This window comes from Mustelus asterias, chromosome 14, assembly GCF_964213995.1.
Source record: "Mustelus asterias chromosome 14, sMusAst1.hap1.1, whole genome shotgun sequence".
NCBI lineage: Eukaryota > Metazoa > Chordata > Chondrichthyes > Carcharhiniformes > Triakidae > Mustelus > Mustelus asterias.
Genome location: NC_135814.1, coordinates 13,977,186 through 13,997,181, shown reverse-complemented (window position 1 = coordinate 13,997,181; position 19,996 = coordinate 13,977,186).

The following is a 19,996-nucleotide window of genomic DNA, read 5'->3' as shown; positions in this document are numbered from 1 at the left end:
CAGCCTCTTGAGTGGGAATAGGCCCCACCTCTAGAATTCCAGAGGGAATCCCACTCGGGCACTCTGTCAAGCATAGAGTGTTGGAGATTCATTCTGAAAATCATGCTGAAATTTGGTGGGAGTTACTTCCATTTTCACCCGAATTGGAGACTTAAATTTTTTGGGGGGAGAATCCCAGCCATCATGTTGCAGTTACAGATAGGGGGAAGAGAAAGATCAGCTTAATATATAATAGGTCCATTCAAAAGTCTGATGGCAGCAGGGAAGGAACCGTTCTTGAGTTGGTTGGTCAGTGCCCTCAGACTTTTGTATCTTTTTTCTGACGGAAGAAGGTGGAAGAGAGAATGTCCGGGGTGCATGGGGTCCTTGATTATGTCGGCTGCTTTTCCGAGGCAGCGGGAAGTGTAGACAGAGTCAATGGATAGAAATCCTTCCTTTGACAGATCCATCATGTCATCTTGTCTAATCTCCCTAATTGTTGGGGAACCAGAGGTGGGATGATCATCAAAACCTGCCGGTCAATAAACAGGGTTGCTGACACACCTTAACTGTGCCACCATTTCTGCAGGGATTCAAATGCAGAAATTTCCACTCGTTCCTCCTCAAATATTTTATATCACAATATAATTCATACTGCAAGACTCTGGGAAAAAATAAGCTGCTTATTCTTTTGAAAATTACTTGGCCCTTATCCTTCGCGGCTGGAATTTTCCAGCCTTTGTTCTGTTTTTTCCTCCCTGGGCCGTGGTCCCTTTATATTTAGAAGAAGCGCAATGCTCACTTTACTCCACTCTCTTTTTCGTTATTTATAACTCTCACAGTCAGCCGCTGAAGATCATCTGTGGCAGCAGAGAATGAGTCTTGTCTCCTTGCTGAGTTTAACAATCTATCATTTAAGCCTTGGAAGACCTTTATAGGACGACAGCGTCAAATAGATTCTTCTGGAAATGTTTCCTTGTTGTTTAATCTGACGCTCAATGGGTCTTTTTTTAAAGAAATGTTACTGTGTCTGTGCAATTCCCCGACAGGCTAGTGTCTGAAACTTATTACAAATTCCACTTTTTATTGTCCAATTTCCATGCCAGTGGGTCTAAATAGTTCCGGTAATGGGTTAAAAGCAGTAAACAAATGCCTCCGGATATACCTAATGTCGTGTCTCTGCAATAGGTATTATTTTCATGGTAGTTTCTTCATCATGGCTCATCATGTTTCATGCTTTGGTTGCTCAACCAAGAAATCCAATTGTACCCAGAAGTTGCTCATGCTATATTGTCCCTTAGTGTCCAAAGATGTGCGGGTTAGGTGCATCGGCCATGCTAAATTGTCCCTTAGAGTCCCGGTAGGTTAGAGGGATTAGGAGGGTGAATATGTAGGATTACAGGAATAGGGCCTGGGTGGGATTGTTGTAGGTGCAGGCTCAATGAGCCTCCTTCTGCACTATAGAAATTCTCTGATTATATGAATTTTCTAAGATTCTATGGCAAATGGCAAATGCACAGTGTTATGGAGAGAGGGCTGAGGGGATGGCCTGGGTGGGATGCTCTTTCACAGTTAGTGCAGATCCGATAGAGCAAATGGCTTCTTTCTACACTGTAGCAATTCTAAGATTCCACATATTATATGTAAGCGGAGTTGATGCCTGGAACACCTTCTGCCTCCAGGTGGGGGAATGGCGAGTGAGGGCACAGTAAGGGTAGGACATGTCCTCCCTCTTGTTCGGTGCCTTACAGTAAGGATTACAAGGCAGCATCCTTGGTACTCTCATCAGCCGCATCACTACTTCCAAAAGTGCATCTGAAACTGGAATGTACCACCCCTTCAAGAGATGCTGGCTGCCTTTAAGTGGCATCTGGGAAGTTAAGGTAAGTATACACAGACTAGTAAAAAGTTTTTACCATTGAGCTAGTCCCAATTTCCCACATTTAGCCCATATCCCTCTATATCAATCTCTTGTGAGATATTCAGAAAATATTTCTGTACCTGGTGGAATAACCTGTACTCTAGGCTGTACTCTAGATTTATTATTGTCACATGTATTGGGATACAGTGGAAAGTATTATTTCTTGTGCGTTATACAGTCAAAATGTACCAATCATAGAGTACATAGGGGAGAAAGAAAGGAGAGGTTGCAGTATATACTGTTACAGTCACAGCTAGGGTGTAGAGAAAGATCAGCCTAATATATGATAGGTCCATTCAAAAGTCTGATGGCAGCAGGGAAGAAACTGTTCTTGAGTCGGTTGATACGTGATCTCAGATTTTGGTATCTTTTTCCTGGTGGAAGAAGGTGGAAGATAATGGGTGGAATTTTACAAGATTTTTTTCTAAGTGTCCAGCTGGTCTGAAAATGGGAGAATTCCAGATCCGTTTTTTGGGCAAGTTTTCAAACCCAATCTTCTGCACTCTGCTTCTGAAATTTTGGGCTAGTTATTTTCTAGCCAAGGAGGCTGTGATCGGGGCTTAACTCACCAGAGAGAGGTATTGCGCACGTGCAGATCTCTGCTGCTGCACATGTGCATTAACAGTAGCAGGGGTTTGACAGACAGAGAGAGAGAGAGCTGTCAGGCCCCTGCTACTGCAGGCAGCCTCAAACAGCAACCCTCCCACAATTGAGTGGGCAGGTAGCCCAGTATGCAGCCTCTGCCGCACCCCATCCCCCACCCATCGTCCAGATCGATCGCGGCCCCCATTCCCACCTTCACTGATCGCAGGCAAAGTTGCGGTGGGCCCCTCTCCCCCCCGCCTTCCCAACTGAACACATGCAGAGTGGCAGCGGGCACCCCTCTCCCATTGGCCCTGCCCCCAATGGCCTGTCCCCATTGTCCCACCCCATTGGCCCTGCCCCAATTGGCTCCACCCCCATTGGCCTGCCACTGACACTGCCCCCAAAGCCCCTGCCCCAGCACTGCCTGAGTGGGTATTGCCCAGGTGCGAGGTTGGCACTGCCAGTCTGGCACTGCCCAAGGGGCATCCCAGCCTTCTGACCTGGGGCCATAATAGCCTCCGGATCCACTGGTGAGGCCAAAACGACTGTTCCCCATTCAATGGGAACAGGTGTTTCCCTTGCCAGAGAGAACCTCTGCCAACGAGGCCATTAAGGCAAGCGAGCCCGGGTGAGTGAGCAACGGCCTTGCTAAGCACATTGAAATCAATATTTCCATCAATTTAAATAAATTATTCAACCTCTCACCCATTTCCAGTGAGAGGCTGACTGCAGCAGATGTCCGAGTGTCGTAAAATTGCAACAGGGATGAAGACCGGTGTCATTCACGCCAGGAGCTTTAAACCCAATTATACAACATTGGCCTGCTGCAAAATGGGCGTAAAGAAGTCGGAAAATTTCAGTACGTCTGGGATGGATGGGGTCCTTGATTATGCTGGCTGCTTTTCCGAGGCAGCGGGATGAGTAGATGGAAGGGAGGCTGGAGGCATGGACTCCTTTGTAGTTTCGTTCCAATTCCATGGGCTTTTACTGTATGTCCCAGCCTTTTGTGTGGCACCTTGTCAAATGCCTTTTGGAAATTTATATACACTACATCAACAGGTTCCCCTCTATCTACTCTCCCTGTTACACCCTCAAAGAATTCAAGAAAACTTGTCAAACATGATTTACCTTTCATAAAACTAGGTTTGATTCTATTCAGCTTTCCTAAGTGGTCTGCCATGTTTCCCGCACTGGTCAAATTGCCGGAATGAGCTCGCAAATTCAAATTTGGACACCTGCCTGCCCCGACCCTACAATCAGTATGGGTTTACCACACATCAGGGTGGCAGATTCTATGCCGAGGTTATTGACACAGCAACACACACACACAAAAGAAAATCAGCAGCTGCACAATTTGGAAATCGTCCAAATTCTGCATTCAAACTCAAACAATTAGTTTGCGCTTACAAAGTGTCTTCAAAGTAGTAAAATATCACAGCCTCCTTCGCAGAGACGAGGGATAAGGAAGGGAAGTGTGGGCTGAACCTTGGTCAAAGAGGTCGCTGGTGAAGAGAAGGAGATGGAGGAAGGAAATGCTTTAAATATAAACATAGAAACATAGAAAAACTACAGCACAAACAGGCCCTTCGGCCCACAAGTTGTGCCGAACACATCCCTACCTTCTAGACCTACCTATAACCCTCCATCCTATTACGCTCCATGTACTCATCCAGGAGTCTCTTAAAAGACCCTATTGAGTTCGCCTCCACCACCACTGATGGCAGCCGATTCCACTCGCCCACCACCCTCTGTGTGAAAAACTTACCCCTAACATCTCCCTGTACCTACCCCCCAGCACCCTAAACCTGTGTCCTCTCGTAGAAGACATTTCCACCCTGGGAAAAAGCCTCTGAGAGTCCACGCGATCTATGCCTCTCAACATCTTATACACCTCTATTAGGTCTCCTCTCATCCTTCGTCTCTCCAAGGAGAAAAGACCGAGCTCCCTCAGCCTATCCTCATAAGGCATGCCACTCAATCCAGGCAACATCCTTGTAAATCTCCTCCGCACCCTTTCAATCTTTTCCACATCCTTCCTATAGTGAGGCAACCAAAACTGAGCACAGTACTCCAAGTGGGGTCTGACGAGGGTCTTATCTAGCTGCATCATTACCCCCGGACTCCTAAACTCAATCCCTCGATTGATAAAGGCCAGCACACCATACGCCTTCTTAACCACCTCCTCCACCTGCGGGGCCGATTTCAGAGTCCTATGGACCCGGACCCCAAGGTCCTTCTGATCCTCTACAGTACCAAGAGTCTTTCCCTTTATATTGTACTCCTTCATCCCATTTGACCTGCCAAAATGGACCACTACACATTTATCTGGGTTGAAGTCCATCTCCACTTGTCCGCCCAGTCTTGCATCCTATCTATGTCCCTCTGTAACTTCTGACATCCCTCCAGACTATCCACAACCCCACCAACCTTCGTGTCATCGGCAAACTTACCAACCCATCCCTCCGCTTCCTCATCCAGGTCATTTATGAAAATGACAAACAGCAAGGGTCCCAGAACAGATCCCTGGGGCACACCACTGGTGACCGACCTCCATTTAGAAAAAGACCCATCCATACCCACTCTCTGCCTCCTTTGGGCAAGCCAGTTCTGGATCCACCGGGCAGCAGCCCCTTGGATCCCATGCCCTCTCACTTTTTCTAGAAGCCTTGCATGGGGGACCTTATCGAAGGGGACCTTATCGAATTTAGGAGAGGAATCGGAGAGAACAGGACATTGCTGACTGAATAGGCAACCATTGACGGTGCTGTGGAGTATTTGAAATACAGATTTAGTGAGTGTTATTTTTCCTGTCACATTCTGAGATTAATATTACTTTCTAAACCATTATCGGGAAGCAGTAAGATAAATCTGCAAACAGGCTGGATAGTAGTTCGGTGTTAATATGAACACATTTTTAACTCTGTTGGGAAGCAAGGAGGACAATGAGCACAAAGTAAGGGCTCACTGTACAATTTGAAAAACAATCTTGAAGTGCCACAACATGACAGCACGGGTGGCACAATGGTTAGCACTGCTGCCTCACAGCGCCAGGGCAGCACAGTGGCACAGTGGTTAGCACTGCTGCCTCACAGTGCCAGGGTAGCACAGTGGCACAGTGGTTAGCACTGCTGCCTCACAGCGTCAGGGTAGCACAGTGGCACAGTGGTTAGCACTGCTGCCCCACAGTGCCAGGGCAGCATGGATGGCACAGCGGTTAACATGCTGCCTCACAGCGCCAGGGCAGCATGGGTGGCACAGCGGTTAACACGCTGCCTCACAGCACCAGTGCAGCACGGTGGCACAGTGGTTAGCACTGCTGCCTCACAGCGCCAGGACAGCACGGGTGGCACAGCGGTTAGCACTGCTGCCTCACAGCGCCAGGGCAGCACGGTGGCACAGCGGTTAACATGCTGCCTCACAGCGCCAGGGTAGCACAGTGGCACAGCGGTTAACATGCTACCTCACAGCGCCAGGGTAGCACAGTGGCACAGCGGTTAGCACTGCTGCCTCATAGCACCAGGGCAGCACGGTGGCACAGCGGTTAGCACTGCTGCCTCACAGCGCCAGGGCAGCACGGTGGCACAGCGGTTAGCACTGCTGCCTCACAGCGCCAGGGCCCCGGGTTCATTCCCAATCTTGGGTGACTGTCTGTATGGAGTTTGTACATTCTCTTCGTGTCTGCGTGGGTTTACTCCGGGTGCTCCAGTTTTGTCCCACAGTCCAAAGATGTACGGATTAGGTTGATTGGCCACATGCTAAATATTTGATTTGATTTGATTAATTATTGTCACATTCACACACAGTGAAAAGTATTGTTTCTTGCGTGCTATACAAACAAAGCATACCATTCATAGAGAAGGAAAGGAGAGAGTGCAGAATGTAGTGTTACAGTCATAGCTAGGGTGTAGAGAAAGATCCATTCAAAAGTCTGACAGCAGCAGGGAAGAAGCTGTTCTTGAGTCGGTTGGTACGTGACCTCAGACTTTTGTATCTTTTTCCCGATGGAAGAAGGTGGAAGAGAGAATGTCCAGGGTGTGTGGGGCCCTTAATTATGCTGGCTGCTTTTCCGAGGCAGTGGGAAACGTAGACAGAGTCAATGGATGGAGGCTGGTTTGTGTGATGGAGTGGGCTACATTTACCTTTTGCAGTTCCTTGCCCCTTAGTGTCCAAAGATATGTAGTTTAAGGGGATTGGCAGGGTAAATATTTGGGGTTACAGGGATAGGGACTGGGTGGGACTGTTTTTGATGCAGGCTCGATGGGCTGAATGGTTTCCTTCTGCACTGCGGTGATACTATGATTCTATGACAGTGCCACTAATTAATCATCAAATAAGCAGTCAGAAGTCCAGCTCATTGATCATCACATCCTCACCAATAAACAGTTAAAAGAAGTATGTTTAATTATTCAGCCAGACCATGTACTAGGACAAAATGGGCACAGATAAACAAATAGAAACATAGAAACTAGAAGTAGGAGTAGGCCATTCAGCCCTTCGAGTCTGTTCCAACATTCATTTTGATCATGGCTGATTATCGAATTCAATATCCTCCCTGATCCCCATGTCCTTTGATCCCGTTAGCCCCTAAAGCTACATCTAATTTCCTCTTGAAATCAGACATTTTGGTCTCAACTACATTCTGTGATAGTGAGTTCCACACATTCACCACCCTCTGGGTGAATAAATTTCTCCTCACCTCAGTTCTAAAAGATTTACTCCTTATCCTCAAACTATAACCCCTAGTTCTCGACTCCCACCCTATTGAAACTTTTTTTCTGAACCTACCCTGTCTAACACTGTTAGAATTTTATTAGTTTCTATCAGATCCCCTCTCATTCTTCTAAACTCCAGTGAATATAATCCTAACCAATTTAGTCTCTCCTAATATGACAGACCTGCCATCCCAGGAATCAGCCTGGTAAATCTCCACTGTACTCCCTCTGTAGCAAGAACATCCTTCCTCAGATAAGGACGCCAAAACTGCACACATACTCCAGGTGTGGCCTCACCAACACCCTATACAAGTAAGCCATATACTTGTTTTTGCTGAAGATATGTGTACAATTAAAACCAATGATTCGACTTTACAACTAAACTAAATGCTGCAATTTTAGCTGGATGCAGCAGCATAGACAGAAATGGGATTCATGTATGAAAAAGGTTTTGATCGATGTAATATCCTAGCTATGTTAGGGGTTGTGGGTTTTACACAAAAAGGAAAAGATGTGGGACCCAATTTTACCATTGAATCGGGCGCGAAAACATGGTAAAGTCAGGTGTGAGGCCATTAACGCGATCCGCGCCCGTGTCCGCGCAGCTTGCCACTTTACCGAAACCCGGAAATGGCGGCGATCCGCTTCGCACCCAAAATGGGCGCAACGGCGATTTAAATGCATTTGCATGCATTTAAATTGAATTAATGAACTGCCTGCCCAACTTTATCAGCATTTTCCCCTTTACCACCGCGTTCGCCAATCCAGAACCGCGCCGTAATGGACCTGCTGAATAAGAGCCTGAATCGGGCGCTCTCCAGCTGCTGAAGGGCGCGTTCAGAGCTTCCAACGGCTCTCTGACTCGGATCAGTGGTGAGGGGGAGGAGGGAGGTGGGTCAGACCATTCTCTGATTGGGAGGGGGGAGGGGAGTGAGACTAAATCATTGTCTGGTTGGGGGGGAGGAGGAGGAGAAGGCGGGTCAGATATATCTCCGGTGTGGGGGGGGGGGGGGTGGTGAGGGGAGGGCTGATCATTGTCTGGTGGGGAGGGAGGAGGAGGCGGGTCAGATGTTCCTCTGGTGGGGGAGGTGAGTGAGGCCAGACCATTCTCTGGGGGGGGAATGAGTAAGGCCAGATCGTTGTCTTGGGGGGGGAGAGGGGGGCGGGTCAGATGGATCTCTGGATGGGGGGGGCGAGGCCCAATCACTCACTGGTGGGGGGGGGGCGGGGGGGGGTCAGATGGATCTCTGGTGGGGGTGCGGGGGGACAGGGGGGTACGCTGCCACTCTGCGGGTGATCAGTGGGGGGGGAGGGGGGGCAGGGGTGGTGATCGGTCTGGGTAGTGGGGGGGTGGATAAGGGGGACAGTGATGTGTGTGGGTAGTGGGGGGTGGATAAGGGGGACAGTGATGTTTGTGGGTAGTGGGGGGTGGATAAGGGGACAGTGATGTGTGTGGATAGTGGGGGGTGGATAAGGGGACAACGATGTGTGAGGGTAGTGGGGGGGGTGGATAAAGGGGACAGTGATGTTTGTGGGTAGTGGGGGGTGGATAAGGAGACAACATAGAAACATAGAAACATAGAAACCCTACAGTGCAGAAGGAGGCCATTCGGCCCATCGAGTCTGCACCGACCACAATCCCACCCAGGCCCTACCCCCACATATTTTACCCACTAATCCCTCCAACCTACGCATCTCAGGACTCTAAGGGACAATTTTTAACCTGGCCAATCAACCTAACCTGCACATCTTTGGACTGTGGGAGGAAACCGGAGCACCCGGAGGAAACCCACGCAGACACGAGGAGAATGTGCAAACTCCACACAGACAGTGACCCGAGCCGGGAATCGAACCCGGGACCCTGGAGCTGTGAAGCAGCAGTGCTAACCACTGTGCTACCGTGCCGCAACGATGTGTGTGGGTAGTGGGGGGTGGATAAGGGGGACAGTGATGTGTGTGGATAGTGGGGTGGGTGGATATGGGGGACAGTGATGTGTGTGGGTAGTGGGGGGGTGGATAAGGGGGACAGTGATGTGTGTGGATAGTGGGGGGGGTGGATAAGGGGGACAGTGATGTGTGTGCATAGATGGGAGGCGGTGGATAAGGGGGACAGTGATGTGTGTGTGCAGCATCGCTGCCACTTCTCGCTCCCAGGCCGCTTTCTCCGCTTTCTGCGGCCCGGGAGCGATCTGACACAGGCGCGCTTAAAAAAAATTTTTTCTAACTGCACATGCGCAGTTCAGAGCTCCGATTATTTCGGCTGCACTAAGCCCCACCCACCGCACGAATGGGACTAGCGATTTTTTTTTTCAGGCTGAGTACGTATGGGGGCGCCTGAAAGCAGATTTCCAAGTCGGATCTGCATTACGCCCAGATTCAGCACTGAGAATGAAAATGGTAAAATTGGGCCCATGGTGTGCACATGTCGATTCAAACTAACATACAACAGGTTTGAAAGAGTTGTTCTATCGACAGAGTACAAATTGACATTAAAATAGTAGTCTGTGCAACACCCTAATGACATCACCATCAAACCATGTGACTGGCTCTTAAAGCAATCATGCAACTACTTAAGTATATAACAATGGAGTAAGCAGCAAGAAAAGTCAACACACAGAGGGGACAGATTTAAGGTAATTAGCAAAATAACCCGAGTGACTGATCACGATTTGGAATGCACTGCTTGAAAAGTGGGGTGGAAGTGGATTCAGTGATAACTTTCAGAGATAATTGGATATGGACACAAAGAAAAAATATTTCTAGGCCTGTGGGGAAAAAAGCAGGTCAGTGGGATTAATTGGCCAGCTCTTTCCTGAAGTGAGCAAAGTCACAGCGTGCCAAATGGCCTCCACCCGTGCTATATGATTCCAGGACTTATAACATTGGAGTAGGGGGGCTGATGATGGGGGTGGGGAAGGATGGAAGTATAATGGCAAGGCATTAAAGAGTTTTGCTTAGGTGAGATTCAAGAAAATATCTTCTCAACTATAAGATTACTAGTTGTATCTGAGTGCTGATCACTATAATACCATGACAACCCAGTAAATTGTGGGAAAATAGTAAATGAAACATCATATTTTTTGCAAACATCTCTGTCCAATACAAACAGCGCTGCCAATATTTTCAGAAGTTATCAGGAAACCATTAGTGCTAACTACGTCAATATTTCTGGAGAACATGTGACAATGCAATTCACTCTTTTCCTTTGGTTGGAACATGTAATCCACAATTAAAAAAGCAAAAATAACGAATGTTGCCTCAAGACCTGTTGGGCATTTTGCACACAAGTTCAGAAAAGATTTACTAGAATGCTACCGGGACTTGATGGTTTGAGTTATAAGGAGAGGCTGGATAGACTGGGTCTTTTTTCTCTGGAGCGTAGAAGGCTTAGGGGTAATCTTTTAGAGGTCTATAAAATAATGAGGGGTATAGATCAGCTAGATAGTCAATATCTTTTCCCAAAGGTAGGGGAGTCTAAAACTAGAGGGCATAGGTTTAAGGTGAGAGGGGGAAGGTACAAAAGAGTCCAGAGGGGCAATTTTTTCACACAGAGGGTGGTGAGTGTCTGGAACGAGCTGCCAGAGGTAGTAGTAGGGGCGGGTACAATTTTGTCTTTTAAAAAGCATTTAGATAGTTACATGAGTACGATGGGTGTAGAGGGATATGGGCCAAATGCGGGCAATTGGGACTAGCTTAGGGTTTAAAAAAAAAGGGCGGCATGGACAAGTTGGGCTGAAGGGCCTGTTTCCATGCTGGAAACCTCTATGACTCTAAGTAAATTCAGGGAGATGTGCAGTCAGGACATTCTGGAAACACGTTAGTTAATGTGGTGCCACGGGCCAGAAAGCTAAAACCAAAAATGCAAAGAAGTGGGAGAGAAATAAATATATTTGCATTTATAGCACTCTCACACTTGGGACATTCTAATTCTTAAACAGTGGTCAGAATTCTCCAGTCTCACATGCCCCATTGTCAGCAAGAACAGAGAATTTGGCATTCAGCCAAAACTCCATTCATTGCAGTGGGACTGGAGAATCCGAGCTGCGGGCGAGATCGGAGAATTCTGGCCAATGTATGTCTTCATTTTTGGGGTTATACTTGATTCAAATTCTTTTGCATTATCTTCTTTTGTTTGATAACGTCAGTGAAAAATGTTTAAATAGAAAATTTGATTGAGTCTCAATTAAAGTCATGGGCCAAATTTTGCTGGAGCAGGAATCATAGAACCACTAAATGATAGGATGGTTGAACCACTGAAGGAGGCTGTTTGGCCCATCAAATGTATACTGGCTCCTTTGAAAAGCAATCCAACTAATCCTACTTCCCAACTCTTGCCCCATTTTCTTATTTTGCCTTCAACTATGGATGACACAAAGATTGGTGGAGTTGCTGATAGTGCCGGGGATTGTCAGAGGATACAATAGGATCTAGATAGATTGGAGACTTGGACACAGAAATGGCAGATGGAGCTTAATCCAGACAAATGCGAGGTGATTCATTTTGGAGGATCAAATTTAGGTGTGAATTATACTGTAAATGGCAGAACCCTTAGAAACAGTAACATACAGAGGGATCTGGGCGTATAGGTTCACAGTTCCCTAAAAATGGCAACACAGGTGGCCAAGGTGATTAAGAAAGCATATGGCATACTGACCTTCATCAGTTGAGGCATTGAGTAAGAGAGTTGGGAAATCATGTTGCATCTCTATAAAACCTTGGTGAGGCCACATTTGGAGTATTGTGTGCAGTTCTGGTCACCACACTACCAGAAGCTTTGGAGAGAGTGCAAAGAAGGTTCACTAGGATGTTCCCTGGTTTCGAGGGTGTTGCTTATGAAGAGAGGTTGAATAAATTAGGATTGTTTTCACTAGAAAGATGGGGGCTGAGGAGAGACCTGATAGAGGTCTACAAAATTAGGAGAGGCATAGATAGGGTGGATAGTCAGAGGCTTTTTCCCAGGGTGGAAGTGTCAATTACAAGGGGGCACAGGTTCAAGGTGAGAGGGGGAAAGTTTAAGGGAGATGAACGGGGGAAGTTTTCCCACACCAAGAGTGGGGGTGCCTAGAATGCGCTGCCAGAGGAGGTGGTGGAAGCAGGCGTATTAGCAACATTTAAGAGGCAGCTGGATGGGTACATGAATAGGGAGGGAATAGAGGGATACGGACCGAGTAAGAGCAGAAGGATTTTTTTTAGTTTAGTTAGGGCAACATGATTGGCATGGGCTTGGAGGGCTGAAGGGCCTGTTCCTGTACTGTACTTTTCTTTGTACTTTGTTCTTTGTATAGCGTGCAAGAAACAATACCTTTCACTGTATATTAGCACGTGACAACAATAAGCCAAATCAAATCAAATCAAAAAAGTGTGGAAACATACTTTATAGGGCATCATGATTGGCATGGGCTTGGAGGGCTGAAGGGCCTGTTCTTGTGCTGTGCTTTTCTTTGTCCTTTGTTCTTTGTCGTATTTATTCAATCTTCTTTTGAAAGCCGCAATTGAATCTCTTTCCACCACCCTATCACCTCTGACAACGCAGTGCCCCATCAGTACTGAAGTATCATCCAAGATTCAAGCTTAAGTCTTTGGAGTTGCTTAATGAGTCCACAACTGTTGATTCAGAAATGAGAGTACTTCTCACTGAGCTGGAGCTCTCACCTAATCCATGTCATTGTTTGTTGACAATAATATAATCCAATAATACTTTAAAGCATGTTTTGGAAGCAATGGAGAAAGGGAAGGATTGAGTGCGTCAGGTTTTTTTTATTTGGAGCACAGGAAGTGAGTGATGTTATTATTAAGCTTTCTGTTTGGGATCGCCTTGAGCAGCCAACTCAAGAGTTCTTCGGATGCTGCTTCCAAAGCCAGAACTATTTGCGCATGAGGGAAGCAACTTGAAATTTAAGAGGATTAAGAAATCAAACACAAGAATTGTGGCAAGCTGCCAAGACGCTAGACAATCAAACGCTCAGGAAGCCAAGTTCAAAGAACTGAACTGGCCCATGTTCACCGAATGAATCGAATTAATAGGTTAATTTCACGTAGTGGAAACTGGGTGACCTCACAACAGGCAGTGCATGGGAATCTATCACCTCTCAGCATCCCTGGGGAACTTATTTTTCATTCTTGATGGGATGTGAGCATTGCTGAATTGGCCAGCATTTATTGCCCATCGCTAAATGCCCTTGAGTAGGTGGTGGCAAGCCACTTTCTTGAACGGCTGCAGCCCTTTTGGCATGGCGCCAAACCAGCTACGAGAGGCAGCATCTTCAGTAGAGAATTGAAGCTTTCTTGTTGAAGAGTTTAATTCTTTTCCTTTGTGATTGTAATAAATTTACGATTTTTTAGGGTAACAGTTTGAAAATTGAGAAATTAATTTCAAACAGCCAGTGAAATAATTTGATCTGATTGAGATTTACGGTTATTTTGAATGCTTGACAAACTGTTTCACTTGAGAGCAAGAGCAGAATAATAATTCTCTTAGTGATGGGGAAGTACAGATAAATATACATATTACATGGCACAATTTGGTTTTGTCTAAATATTGGACAAAGAAAATTTACTATTGATGAGAGCTGATACATTCGGGGAGGTTTAAATGGCAGAATAGAAATCAAATACTAATGAAACTAATGCTCCGGACAATATACTGATAGACCATTTAGGACGGAGATGAGGAGACATTTCTTCACCCAAAGAGTGGTTGAGCCTGTGGAATTCATTACCACAGGAAGTAGTTGAAGCCAAAACATTGAACATATTCAAGAGGCAGCTGGATACAGCTCTTGGGATGAACGGGATCAAAGGTTATGGGGAGAAAGCAGGATTAGGCTACTGAGTTTGATGATCAGCCCTGATTGTAATGAATGGAGGAGCAGGCTCGAAGGGCCAAATGGCCTCTCCTGCTCCTATCTTCTATGTTTTTATGTTTCTATGTTTCTGACATTCAGGGTTATGCACCTATCACTTCGGTCATTGGTGTTCTTCACTGGCTTTATCGCCCAACTTGCACTGATTTCAAAGTTCTTCAAAATTCCGAGGTCAGGAGATTTCTGTTGTCGGACCTGCACCCGTGCCGATTCCATGGTGAGCAAGGTGATAGAGTTCCAGCCATGGAATCTTAAATCCCTACAATGCAGAAAGAGACCATTTGGCCCATCAAGTCTGAACTTACCACAATCCCACCCCGGCCCTATCCCCTTAAACCTGCACATTTACTCTTGCTGGTCCCCCTGACACTAAGGGGCAATTTAGCATAGCCAATCAACCTAACCTGCACATCTCTGGACTGTGGGAGGAAACCGGAACACCTGAAGGAAACCCATGCAGACATGGGGAGAAAGTGCAAACTCCACGCAGACAGTCACCCAAAGTTGGATTCGAACCTGGGTCCCTTGTGCTGTGAGGCAGCAGTGCTAACCACTGTGCCACCATGCCGCCCCTAACGCAGCTATAAAATAACCCTGCCTCCACAATTCTCTGGGAGGAGAATTCCACAGACTAATGACTCTCTGAGAGTAAAGAAATTCTCCTCATCTCTGTTTTAAATGGTAGGCCCCTACTTTGAAACAGCGGCCTCTCTCAGGAGGGGAAACATCCTCTCAGCATCAACCGTGTCAAGCCCCCTCAGGATCATACATGTTCCAAGAGGATCAACTTTCAATCTTCTAAATTCCAACAGAGTTGTAGTCAGTTCCACCAGTTTAGCAGCAAGTGCTGATTAAACTGTGTTTCCTGCTTCGCTTCTGCGGCTCTGAGCCTGCCAGCCTCCAGTCAATATGCTTCAACTCTCCTAATGACCAGACTGATCCTTCAGTAGCTCCTGTTCCACTGCCTCAGCCTGCAATGAGGTCTCCATCCCACCCCCGGGGCCATGGGATCAGCGTGCCAATTATTTCTGAGATTTTCTTCTTGGGCAGCCCCAATCCTAGATGAATAGGCTGGATACATATCAACGAATCACGGCAGTAACATCTGGAAAGGCTGAGGTAGGCGGGAAGAAAATAATTTACAGATGTGAAACATGTCCCGGGGTGTCCATTTGCTACTTGTATGGTGTTGAGATTTGTTAGAATGTAACTGGTGACAACTTTGTATTGGATGTGGTGTGACCAATGGCAACAAACTGTCAGCGTCAGCTGACCCAGTAAACCATGGAACCAATTACAGAATGATGTGATAGTCAACTGACCAGCTGACTTGCGATAAATAAGAACCTGTTGGGAATTGTGGGGAGCTTGAAGTGGCCCAGGGCGAGGCCCCAAGTTAGGAGTAATGAAGTTTCTTTATCAAATCCTTCCTATAAGTTGGAGTAAGTTTTGTTGTATTTTAATTATCTGCATTTGAAGAAATAAAATTCACACATCCTGCGATCTTTTGGTAACCACGGGAACAATTACAGGTTTCATTATTTCCAACAGTTGCACCTTGGAGTGTTACGTCCTGAATGAATTTTAAACCAGAACTATTGCTGTGGCAGCCTATGGAGAACAGTAAGAGATAGCTTGATTGATGTAATCAAATGCATTTTTAAATGTACAATCACTTTTTAACCATGTCACAATTTATTATTATATCCCTAAATGTAGCTGGGTTGTGATGTAGCCCAGTGCGTGGAGTCTCATGGTGGTAATTCAGACCACCGAGATGGAAGGAAAAGCTCAAGGCCAAAGACATCTTGAGAATTGCGTAGCATGGGCGTGGATGAAGTTTGAAGTTTCTTTATTAGTGTCACAAGTCAGCTTACATTAACACTGCAGTGAAGTTACTGTGAAAATCCCCTCATCGCCACACTCGTGTTTGAGTGCACTGAGGGAGAATTTAGCTTGGCCAATCCACCTAACCTGCACATCTTTCGGACTGTGGGAGGAAATCGGAGCACCGGGAGGAAACCCACGCAGACACGGGGAGAACGGGCAGACTCTGCGCAGACAGTGAGCCAAGATGGGAATTGAATCCGGGTTCCTGGCGCTGTGAGGCAGCAGTGCTAACCACTGTGCAAGCATGATGGGTAATTTGGCCAAACTTGCTAGAATCAGCAAGTTCTGCAAGAGCAGATTAAAAACTGCAAAAGTGCTTGCCTCAGACTGTGAGAAAGACAGACTCCTTTTTGCTCATAAAAGGGATAATAAACATTCCTCCTTCACCCAGCTTTGGAGATTGATAGCCGTTTTAGAGATAACAAAGGGGAGTTAAGTTGGCTGTGGTACATCAAGCATAACCTTGAAAGGGTGGCTAAACAGGAAATATCTGGAGAGGGGTAACTGTGAACCTACTGAATTTTATTGGGATAAGGGCAGCGAAGTAATTGAAAGTCAGCTCAATGGGCTACAACCATGGCACCAGGCCAGAGACGGAAAGGGTATAAAAAATGATAACATAGAGGGCAGAATTTTCACATCCTGCCCGCCACAGGAGTCATAGCAGGTGGGATATGAACTTGAGTGGATTTGTTGGGGGCGAGCGAGACCGGAAAATCCTGCCCAAAGACATCAGTGCTGCTGTGGTCAGGGTGATTTGGTCAGTTACCGTGAACACATATGTACACGCACATACACACGTGAACACGCACATGCACACACGCGAACATCTCGTCAGCTGATTGAGGACCAAGACAAATTTAGGCCCACCACGTTACTAGGTAACCAGTCATCACTACAGTGCATGAGGAGGCCATTTGGCCCATCGAGTCTGCACCGACTCTCTGACAGAGCATCTTACCCAGGCCCACCCCCTGCCCCATCCCCATAATCTTATGTGATTACCCAACTAATCCCCCCCCTAACCTACACATCTTGGGGCAATAAGGGGAAATTTAACATGGCCAAGCCATCTAACCTTCACATCTTTGGACTGTGGGAGGAAACTGGAACACCTGGAAGAAACCTACGCAGGCACGGGAGAAAGTGCAAACTCCACACAGTCACCAAAGGCCGGAATCGAACCTGGGTTCATGTTACAGTGAGGCAGCAATGCTAACCACTGTGCTACCGTGCCACCCCGACAATAGTATGTAGTATTGCTTGGTGGTATTGATCAAACTATACCACATTTTGTCGAACAATATCCAAGCTGTTGTGTGCATTGATACCAAGAGGAAAGGTAAGAATGGTTAGACTACAGAAATGATCTTACATTTATAAAGTCTGTTTCTACACTTTTTTGACTTGAATTGATTTATTCTTGTCACATGTATTGGTATCAGTGAAAATTATTGTTTTTTGCATGCTATACAAAGAACTAAGAACAAAGTACAAAGAAAAGTACAGCACAGAAACAGGCCCATCGGCCCTCCAATCCCATGCCGATCATGATGCCCTAACTAAACTAAAGAAAAAACCTTCTTCCCTTATTCGGTGCGTATCTCTCTATTACCTCCCTCATCATGTACCCATCCAGATGCCTCTTAAATGTTGTTAATGTGCCTGCTTCCACCACCCCCTCTGGCAGCACGTTCCAGGCACCCACCACTCCCTCGCACATCTCCCTTAAACTTTCCCCTCTCACTTTGAACCTGTGCTCTCTTGTAATTGACACTTCCAACTTGGGAAAATGCCTCTGGCTGTCCACCTTGTCTATACCTCTCATTATTTTGTAAACCTCTATCAGGTCTCCTCTTAGCCTCCATCTTTCCAGTGAACCTCTCCTCATAGCCAACACCCTTGAGACTAGGCAGCACCCTGGTGAATTTTCTTTGCACTTTCTTCAAAGCTTCCACATCCTTCTGGTAATGTAGTGACCAGAACTGCATGCAATATTCCAAATGTGGCCTAACCATGGTTTTATATAGCTGCAACTTTATTTCCCAAATCTTGTACTCAATGATAAAGGCAAGCATGCATATGCTTTAGTAATCACCTTGGCCACCTTGCCACTTTTGGGGAACTGTGTACCTGTACATCCAGATCCCACTGTCTGTTAATGTTCCGAAGGGCTCTGACATTTACAGTATAATTCACACCTAAATTTGATCCTCCAAAATGCATCACCTCACATTTGTCCAGAAAAATGTATCTGTGTATACAGACAAAGCATACCATTCATAAAGTACATAGGAGAGAAGGAAAGGAGAATGTATTGTTACAGTCATAGCCAGGGTGTAGTAAAAGATCAACTTAGTATATTTCAGGGGCGACTAGACTAATACATGAATAGGATGGGAATGGAAGGATACGGACTCCGTAAGTGCACACGGTTTTAGTTTAGGCGCAGGCTTGGAGGGCCGAAGAGCCTGTTCCTGTGCTGTACTTTTCTTTGTTCTTCTTTGTTCGAATAGATGGCAGGTCCATTCAAAATTCAGACAGCAGCAGGGAAGAAGTTGTTCTGAGTCGATTGGTACGTGACGTCAGACTTTGGTATCTTTTTCCCGTTGGTGGAAGAGAGTATGTCCAGGTTGCGTGGGGTTCTTGGTTATGTTGGCTGCTTTGCCGAGGCAGTGGGAAATGTAGACAGAGTCAATGGATGGGAGGCTGGTTTGCCTGATGGACTGAACACCCATGCACTCTGACAAACTCCTTTCTGCCCTCTGGTACTCCAGCAGCAAAGGAATGGCAAACAAGCTGCAAAATTGGTGGGCAAAGGTTCTTGAAGTCATAACGTGCCTGGTGCTAAGAGAGAAAATCAGAAGGCTGGTGGATGCAGTGTTCAATTGTTCAACTGTTCGGTGCTGGAATGTGTGTGTCTTTTGACTGTTCACTGTGGGTGTGGTTACGGAAGGTAGGACTTTCCAGTCCCACACACCACCAGGATGGTACGGTCCCACTAAAAGTCAGCTGGGCCGTCGAATTTCCCACGGCCGGTCCCACTACGACGGGACTGGAAAATCCCGACCAGAGAAAATGAAACAACAGTGAGCATGAGAAAGCTGACATTTTACTGGTATTGAAATAAAGCTCCTGTTTACACACATAACCTTCTCATCAACTTAATGCGAGGTAGGCCCATTCAAAAGTCTGACGGCAGCAGGGAAGAAGCTTTTGTTGAGTCGGTTGGTACGTGTCCTCAGACATTTGTATCATTTTCCCGATGGAAGAAGGTGGAAGAGAGAATGTCCACGGGACACGGAGTCCTTAATTATGATGGTTGCTTTGCCGAGGCAGCGGGAAGTGTAGACAGAGTCAGTGGATGGGAGGCTGGGAGTTAATGAGTGGGATTCTTTGGCCTTGCTCATCTCGAAACTGTAAAATCCCGCCCAAGGTCAATGGACCTTTCCATGGTCTGTCTCCTGCATTCTCTGATTTCCGTGGCAGGCAGGACGGTAAAATTCCAGCCAATGTTTTGAGTCTGCATGACTCTTTTTCAGAGCTAAAGGGAGGGAAAAATGTGACGAAATTTAGACTGTTAAGAGCGGATGGAGCAGGTGGAACAAAGGGGCAATTTTAACTTTTGAAGAAGGGTCAGACTGGCTTGAAACATTACCCCAGCGTTTTCTGTTTTCATTTGCAATTTCCAGCTTCTGCAGTATTTTGCTTTTATTTGGTAGATTGCAATTGTTTCAGTCACAAAAATATCAGCAAGGACGTTCTAAATGCCAATCATAAACACTAAAAACTAGCAAAGGAGCAGAAAGGGCCCGCATGAGGTTTTGGGCAGGTCGATATAAAATATACAGATTTATATTGTACTGGTAGAAATCACAAGTGACATCCAGCTTATCGTAGCTCCCATGGCAGTTCGAGTTCTTTATCACCCCGACTCGCTGGGCTGAATTTTATGGTTCACCATCAGTGTGTTTGCAGGTGGGAGGGCTCAAAACATTTCCCGGGAGGACTTCACAGAATCTACAGTGCAGAAGGAGGCCATTTGG